Consider the following 10181-nt stretch of genomic DNA (forward strand, 5'->3'; position numbering starts at 1 on the left):
CCCATTTGCAATCAACAGGTTTAATGCCGTTAGGCGCCTTTACAAGATCATATACATGATTGGAATACATAGAATCCAATTTAGATTTCATAGCTAGGACCCAATGAAGTGCACCTATATCATTCATTGCCTCTTCATAAGTGTAGAGATCCGATTCAGCCTCTTTTGAAATAGCTACATAAGTTTCTCCCAATATGATGAGGCACCTATGTACTAGACATCTCATGAGTAATATCTTGTGGTGTATCCAATACAGCCACATCATCCCTAGTTTCATCCATTGGTTGTTCAACTACAGGCTTATCTATTTCAGCCAATACAACTTTGCTTCTAAGATTAAAATTATTCACATAATCATCTTCCAAAAATTTGGCATGGGTGCTAACAAACACTTTGTTATCCTTGTGATTATAGAATAAATAACCCTTAGTTTCCTTTGAATACCCTAAAAACATGCATACTTCCGTTTTAACTTCCAACTTATCAAACTTCCCTTTCAACACATGTGCTGGACATCCCCAAATGTGGAGATATTTCATACTAGGCTTGCGCCCACTCCACAATTCCTTAGGTGTGTTGGGAACAGATTTTGATGGAACTAAATTCAAAACATGCATAGCAGTTTTTAGTGCATATCCCTAAAAAGAAACTGGTAAAGCTGAGTAACTCATCATGAACCTAACCATTTCCAAAAGAGTCATATTCCTTCTTTCCGCTACACCATTTTGTTAGGGAGTTCCAGGTGCAGTCAATTGGGAGAAAATCCCATTTTGAATTAGACAATCCTTGAAATCCCCAAGAAGGTATTCGCCACCTCAATCAGATCGAATGGCCTTTATGCGTTTACCTAATTGATTTTCAACTTCAGCCTTAAACTCTTTGAACTTTTCAAAGGTTTCGGACTTCCGTCGCATTAGGTACACATAACCATATCTTGAGTAATCATCCGTGAAAGTGATGAAGTACTCATAACCTCCTTTTGCTTGGGTTGACATAGGACCACATACATCTGTATGAACTAATTCAAGCAACTCTTGGGCTCTTCTACCTTTTGCATTAAAAGGTTGTTTGGTCATCTTACATTCCAAACAAGATTCGTAAACTAGAAAACCATCAAAGTCCATGGGCTGTAAAAGTCTATCTTTGATTAGTCTTTGAATCCTACTTGAATTAATATGACCTAAACGCAAGTGCCATAGACATGCATCACTAGTAGAAGGAAACTTTCTCTTTAATGATTTGACATGAGAGCTACTATATAATTCAGAATTGTATAATTTATGCTTGTCAGGAGTTAAAATATAAAGACCATCCACAATATTGCCAGAACAGATAAACATTTTATCATTCTTTATTACAACATTGTTTTTTAGGATAACACAATATCCATGTTTACCTAAGTAAGTTGTAGAAATTAAATTCCTATGAACATTAGGTACATACAAACAGTTTTCCAATATTAAAACTCTAGACATAAAACATAAATTAAACACTCCAACAGCTTCAATCAGAATCTTGCTCCTATCAGCCAAAGTAAGAAATAGTTCTTTCTTATTCAACTTTCTGGTCTCCTAGAGCCCCGGCAAAGAATTGCAGATATGATTAGTACAACCTGAATCCACACACTAGGAATCCGTAGGATTCTGTACCAAACATATTTCAAGAAGAAATGAACTTTTCATACCCTTATTCTTAGCAGCCTTGAATGTTGGACAATTCCTCTTCCAATTTTCTTTCTCACCACAATGGAAACACTTTCCTTTGGTTTTCTTTCCTTTGTTGGCAACCTCTAAGGCAATTTGTTTACCATTTTTTTTAGTGAGGTCTTTCTTCTTCTTCTTCTTCTTCTTACCCTTGCCTTTGACTTAGGATGAGAAGTAGAAGTTTCACTCACATTGGCTTCAACACTAAAAGTACCAAGGATGCCTTCCGCCGCCACTAACTCATTCATTAATTCAGAAAAAGAATAAATCTTTTTGTTCATATTATAATTGAGTCAGAATTCCTTGGATGATTCCGGTAGTGACTGGAGTATCATATCTACTTGGGATTCTCCATCAATGTCGGCACCTAAAACTTCTAATGTGTTCAGATTAGCAATCATCCTAAGACAATGCTCCCCCACTGAACTTTCTGCAACCATTTTGGTATTATAAATTTGCCTCATGGTTTCTTGCCTTGCAGAACGACCTTGCTCACCAAACATCTCCTTCAGACTATGCATTATGTCTGAAGCAAATTCTACATCCTACATTTGATGCTGTAGAACATTTGAAATAGATGCTAGGATGTAGCACTTGGCCATTTCATTAGATTTCTGCCAACGATCATATCGCTGTTTTTCCTCAAAAGGAGCATCAAATGAAGGAAAGCTAGGACATGGTTGAGTAAGCACATATTTGTGCTCTTCAGCTGTAAGAACAATGTCTAAATTTCTTTTCCAATCAACATAGTTGGATCCAGTCAGTTTGTTTTGGTTAAGAATAGCAACAAGTGGGCTAAATGATGCCATGATATAAATATGAAAATAATAAATATGAATATAATAAGTAAACTGGACATTATCAATTTAGCATATAAGCATATAATATGGAACTTTAATAAAACCATAAAATAATATATGCAATGTCAACCCAATCCATGTCTATAATTCCTAGGTAGCAAGTTTATTATAAACACATTAATTGGTTGAGAACTATTCTCATTATTAGTGCCATCATGATAACTCTTATCAAACACTAACAATATGCCGTATTGCTTTTAGCCTCTAAGTAATAATGACATAGCTCCTTTGGGAGGTTAACATTACACTTAGTCTAGTGTACACCATTATCAAGAGTCATGTGTAGCCATATTTCATCTCCCTTTTATAGTGTTTAAACTTGTAGTACCATAAAACAAAACACCCTCCTTTGGGATCGCGAGGCATATACGCCAAGACGAGGTGTTTGTCCACACTACTTTAAACAGGTAAGTTCAATCTTGTAGTACTATTAAATAAACACCCTCCTTTGGGATCGCGAGACATATACGCCAAGACGAGGTGTTTATCCATACTACTATGAACCGATAATGGTGGCCGTGAGATGCAACCATTGTATCTCTCTCCCACTAGATATTTTAAACAAAAGGTTTTTAAGTCGAAGAACCATAATAATGCTAGACACGTGAAAAACATAACCCTAATCTCATTAGGAATAAATTTCATTAAACTAGCATTAACATATATAAATATATATAACGTAATATAAACCCATATTACATTTAAAAATCCATATTACATTATTTATAATATAATATATGGATTAATATACGTAATATATTATTATTATATGTAATCTTATATACGGATCATAAATTGAATCCTTTATATATAACAGACAGATTGCATGATTCTTTATATATCATTTGCATGCAAGTTGGCCATTTCATTCATATAAACTAAGGCAATAGAATCCTTGAATAACCAATTGCATGCCATCAAGGATTTGCACTCAAGCCAATCCAGGAAGTTAGGCGTTGAAACTCAATATCACTTCCCTAAAAATAACTAACCATGCAAAGCAATTGAATGCAAGCCGTGCCAAAAATGAAACCAAGCAGTGCATTAATGGTTCGTACATGACAGTTATTGCCTTGGAAGTAATTCAAGGCTATTCGGTCTACTATATATATATATATATATATATATATATATATATATATATATAAAAACAAGAATTCAAGGCCATCTTATAAACATGCAATAATTGCCCTGGAAATGATATAAGGCCATAAAATTGTTATCCTGTAACAGTGCCTTTCAATCCATACCATTAAGACATGACATCATTACTTGATGAAATTGGGCATTACGAACAAACCAAGAGAAATCACATACATGGTAAGAACCCGATATCATCAAGAAAACGTTTTTCTTTTATTCTAAAATCCAATCACACGCTATACAATCATGATATGAAAACCTGGCTCTGATACCAATTGAAGGAAAAATTCGGTTTTGTATCTCATACAAAACACATAGCGGAAGCAACAAATAAGGATCTATTTCATTCATGATTGATAACGTGCACTATGTAAATTTCAGAATTTAAGAACAAGATAGCGTACCTTGGTGTGGAAAAATTCAAAACAAAGATTAGAAGCACTTGGGAACACTTTTAATCTTCACTCCAATTCCACTTTTCACCCAAGATGTGTGGTCTCTCAATCAGTTTTCAAAGGGAGAATGAAAGTGTGTCTCACACTCACATACACACCATTTTCTTTTTCTTAATAAAAAATTATGTATGTTTCTCCCTATATAACTACCTGATTATCTAATTGGGCTGGCTTATTGGGCCTTTCCAATTGGGCTTTACTGTGTGGCTTGGAGTGGGACCAAAAGGGACCAATAAGACACTAGCTCCAATGGGCCTTGGGCTTTTCCGTCAACTCTTAACAAGTCCAAAGTTACCATTAATTATATTTAATACCATTATATAAATATAATTGCACTCTAGGCCTTATTAATAAATTATATCCCAAGACTTTATTATACACGCAACCCTTTCATAAAATATTCGTAGTAATACAAAGTCATAAATGTAGACTGCCACTTTGTAAATTACTACATCTTATCCTTGAGTACCCAGTTTAATTCTTTAAAGTTATTCATCATATATTTATGAAATCCAATTTCATAAATATATACTTTAGTAATTTTTTACCAAAGTAGTTAGGCCTAACACTCTGAATAATCAAACCCATTAAACTTATCTCAAGGGAATATTTTATATCTCCGTTAAGAGATTATGAATTCCATCTTGAGAATATATGTTTCATCAACACTAAATATGGCTGCCCAACATACTGAGGTTTTGACCATTACTTTAGATCTCACTCCTGATATATCAAAGCAACCTACACGTCATGATCAGGTCCATTATTCTCTCAGGATTAAGAGTTCATGCAAATAGAAGTCGTGAGATTTATTATTCATTTGACAGTCGTTAGGAGAATAATAAATCTCACAGCGGTCCTGTTCAATATGTGTTAACTCTTAAAACATATCAACATATCAACTAGAAGTTTTCACTTCCATGATCAAGACAAATCATCTTAGTTGATACGTTATAGTCTTCGCAGATGAAATGCCCAATTTCATCACCGACTACGAACTATAAATTCTGAGTTTACAAAGAACTTGTGACTTATATCTTCTGTGACTAAATCACATACTATGCATCTCATGGATTATATGATAATGTCCCAATATTCATGTTACCATTATTTTAAATAATAATAAAACAACTTTATTAATCACAATATTAAGTCATACATAATGTCATACATAATATCATATATAGTATCATACAATTGGATTTAAGGGCATAAATCCTAACACCTATGTCAACTCAAGCAAAAGGAGGTTATGAGTACTTCATCACTTTTATCGATGATTACTCAAGATATTGTTATGTGTACCTAACGAGATGGAAGTCTGAAGCCTTTGAAAAGTTCAAAGAGTTTAGGGCTGAAGTTGAGAATCAATTGGGTATGCATAAAGGCCATTTGATCTGATCGAGGTGGCAAATACCTTCTTAGAGATTTCAAGGATTTCCTAATTCAGAATGGGATTGTATCCGAATTGACTGCACTTGGAACTCCTCAACAAAATGATGTAGCGGAGAGAAGGAATAGAACTCTTTTGGAAATGGTTAGGTCCATGATGAGTTACTCAACTTTACCAATTTCTTTTTGGGGGTATGCCTTAGATACAGCAATACATCTTTTGAATTTAGTTCCATCAAAATTTGTTCTTAAAACACCCATGGAATTATGTAGTGGGCGTATGCCCAGCATGAAATATCTCCACATTTGGGGTTGTCCAGCACATGTGTTAAAAGGGAAGCCTGATAAATTGGAACCAAAATCGGACGTGTGTTTGCTTGTGGGTTATCCAAAAGAAACTAGGGGTTATTTATTCTATAGTCGTAAGGAAAACAAAGTTTTTGTTAGTACAAATGCTAAATTTTTGGAAAATGACAATATGAATAATTTCACTCCTAGAAGTAGAGTTGTATTGGTTGAAATGAATGAATCTGTAAATCAACAACCATTGGATAAAATTAGGGATGATGTGGTTGTATTGGATACACCACAAAATACTACTCATGAGATGTCTAGTACACAGGTGCCTCGTCGTAGTGGGAAAATTGTTCGAACTCCTATAAGATTTATACATTTTGGGAGAAACTTATGAAGCTATCTTAGAAGAGGCTGAATTGGATCCTTACACTTATGATGAAGCAATGAATGATATAGATACACATCATTTGGTCCAAGCTATGAAATCTGAATTGGATTCTATGTATTCCAACCATGTTCGGGATCTTGTAGAGGCGCCTAACGGCATTAAACCTATTGGTTGCAAATGGATTTACAAGAGAAAGAGAGGGATAGATGGAAAGGTTGAAACTCTTAATTAAAGCAAGGCTGGTGGCGAAAGTATATACGCAAAAATAATGTATTGATTATTGTAAAGTTGTGATTTACAACTATGTTTTATGTTGGCTTTATTCCATGACAAAAAGTGTTGTATTTACTTTAATTTGTTCATTGTATTTTGTGGGATTTTATTGTATTGGGTTTAGTATTAAGTTGGTGAAGAATCAAGATTGAAATGAAGAATTAGTGCATTTTCGCGATTGGCTCGCGAGTAGCTCGCTAGAAGAGTATCCAGTGAAAAGGGCACGTGAGAAGCACATGACTGGAAGCTGAAGAGTTGTGTCAGGCTGTCGTTTTCGCGAGTGTCTCGCGAGTAAGGCCTTCCCGTGAGGTAGTCGCGAAACTCTCTGCTTGGAGATTTTTTAAGTGTGACTTTCTTACCCTTTACCTATACTATATATACCCTCATTACCCACAAATGTGAAAGGAGTCCATTCAGAGAGAAAAACCCTAGATAGGTTTTCAACAACACACACATCCATCTATTAGAGAGAGCTACCCATCTTCAGTGAGAAATCATTGTAGCATCTTCTCATTCCCTCTCCCATTGCCATACCTTGAGAGGATATTTGTACCCAAACACAACCCACATATTTTCAGAGTGTAGAGAGTGTTTTGGAACTTGGGAATTTTTGGGGATTTGCCAAAAGAAGCCGGTGAGGCTTGGTAGAAGCAATCGAGCGTATTCCGAGATCTGGAAAGCTAGAGAAGACATGACTCCGAGAAATCCGTTGGTAGTAGGACCTTGGAGGGCTCAAGTACATTGGATAGACTAGGCTTGGAGGGTCTTTTGTTATTCGTGTACTCCAACTTTATTTTCTAGTGGATCGATTTACCGCTTGGAGGGCGGCGGAGAGGTTTTTCGCCGAGTTCTTTGGCTTCCTCTTCGATAACACATCGTGGTGTTATCTTGTGTTTGCATCTCTCTTCCTTTACTCTTGTGCTTTACTTTTATTGTTTGTTGTCCATGTTTTTGCACTAGAGTAGTATCGGTTCATTGCGCATATTTACTCTTGTTTTCGCACTTTAATTAAGTAAGAGTAAAATCAACCGAGCCGTAATTTTTATTTTGGGGTCTAAACAAGCTCTTGTATTTTTTACACAAATCCGAGCTTTTAATTATAAAGAAACCTTTTCACCAGTAGAAATGTTTAAATCTATCAGAATTCTTTTATCCATTGCTGCTCATTATGATTATGAGATTTGGCAAATGGATGTAAAGCATTTCTTAATGGCAATCTTGAAGAAGAAATCTATATGATGCAACCACAAGGTTTTATAGGAAAGAACCAAGAACATATGGTATGCAAGTTTAAAAGGTCCATTTATGGACTTAAGCAAGCATCTAAGTCATGGAACATTAGATTTGATCAAGCAATCAAATCATTTGGTTTTGAACAAAATCTTGATGAACCATGTGTGTACAAAAGACATCGAGACAAAGTAGTAATGTTCCTAGTGCTTTATGTTGATGATATTCTACTCATTGAAAATGATGTAGGGGTAATGTCATCGGTAAAGGTTTGGTTTTCAAGCCAATTTGAAATGAAGGACTTGGGTGAAGCCAACTTTATTTTAGGGATCAAGCTTTAGCGAGATCGCAAGAATAATATGTTAAGTCTATCACAAATTGGGTATATAAATAAGGTTCTAGAACGGTTTAGCATACAAAACTTCAAGAAAGGATTACTACCTTTTAGACATGGAGTTCCTCTGTCTGATGACCAAAGGCCTAAGACTCTTGAGGAAGAAAATATCATGAGACAAGTTCCTTATGCTTCTATAGTGGGAAGTCTCATGTATGCCATGCTATGTACTAGACAATATATCTGTTATTCAGTTGGCATGGTCAGCAAATATCAATCAAATCCAAGACTTAAACATTGACAAGCTGTAAAGCATATTCTCAAGTATCTATAGAGAACGAGAGATTATATTCTTGTTTACCATAGTGAGGATTTGATTCTCGTTGGTTATACGGATTTAGATTTTTAGTTAGATCTTGATTTCAGAAAGTCCACTTCAGGTTGTGTGTTCACCTTGGGAGGTAGAGCCATAAGTTGGAGGAGTGTTAAGCAATCTTGTATTACGAACTCCACCATGGAAGCCGAATATGTTGCTGCTTATGAGACAGCAAAGGAAGCTATTTGGCTTAAGAAATTCCTTTCCGATCTTGGTGTTGTGAGAATGGAGCAAGTTCCTATTACATTGTTTTGCGACAATAGTGGAGCGGTTGCACAATCCAAAGATCCAAGAAATTACAAGAAAGGAAAGCACATTGAGAGAAAGTACCACATCATTCGAGACATTAATGCTCGTGGAGATGTAGTGGTAGCAAAGATTGAAAGTGCAAATAATCTAGCAGATCCCTTTACCAAAACCTTGCCTCAAAGGACTTTTGAGTCACATTTGGAGGGAATGAGAGTTAGATTAGTGCACAATAGTCTTTAGGTCAAGTGGGAGATTGTTAGGACTAGTGCCCTTAAATCTTATTATATGATGTTATGTATGATATTATGTATGACATTATATATGACATGATGTATGACTTAATATTGTGATTGATAAATTTGTTTTATTATAATCTAAAATAATGGTAACATAAATATGAGACATTATCATATAATCCATGAGATGCATAGTATGTGATTTATGTGAAAAGTCACAAAAGATATAAATCACAAGTTCTTTGTAAATTTAGAATTGTAGTTCGTAGTCGGTGATGAAATTGGGCATTTCATCTGCGAAGACTATAACATATCAACTAAAATGATTTGTCTTGATCATGGAAATGGAGATTTCTAGTTGGTATGTTGATATGTTTTAAGATTTAAAACATATTGAACTGGACTGCTGTGAGATTTATTATTCTCCTAACGACTATCAAATGAATAATAAATCTCACGACTTCTATTTATATGAACTCTTAATCCTGAGAGGATAATGGATTTGATCATGCAGTGTAGGTTGCTTTGATATATCAGGAGTGAGATCTATCCTAAAGGTCAAAAGCTCAGTATGTTAGGCAGTCACATTTAGTGTTGATGGAACATATATTCTCAAGATAGAATTCATAGTCTCTTAACGGAGATATAAAATATTCCGTTGAGATAAGTTTAATGGGTTCAGTTATTCAGTAAGTTAGGCCTAACCACTTTGGTAAGAAGTTACTAAAGTATATATTTATGAAATTGGATTTCATAAATATATGTTGAATAATTTTAAAGGATTAAACCGGGTACTCAAGGATAAGATGTAGTAATTTACAAAATGGCAGTCTACATTCATGATTTTGTATTATTACGAATATTTTGTGAAGGTTGCATGTATAATAAAGTCTTGGGATATAATTTATAAATAAGGCTTAGAGTGCAACTATATTTATATGGTGGTATTAAATATAGTTAATGGTAACTTTGGACTTGTCAAGAGTTGACAGAAAAGCCCAAGACCCATTGGAGCTAGTGTCTTGTTGGTCCCTTTTGGTCCCACTCTAAGCCACATACTAAAGCCCAATTGGAAAGGCCCAAAAGGCTAGCCCAATTAGATAATCAGTTATAAGGAGAGAAACATACATAATTTTAATATATATGAAAAAGAGAGACATCATTGTGAAATGGTGTCTATGTGAGTGTTGGACACTCTCTCATTCTCCCTTGAACAAAAACTGATTGAGAGATCACACATCTTGG

Source organism: Castanea sativa, chromosome 12 (genome assembly GCF_040712315.1).
Source record: "Castanea sativa cultivar Marrone di Chiusa Pesio chromosome 12, ASM4071231v1".
In the NCBI taxonomy this organism is placed as follows: domain Eukaryota; kingdom Viridiplantae; phylum Streptophyta; class Magnoliopsida; order Fagales; family Fagaceae; genus Castanea; species Castanea sativa.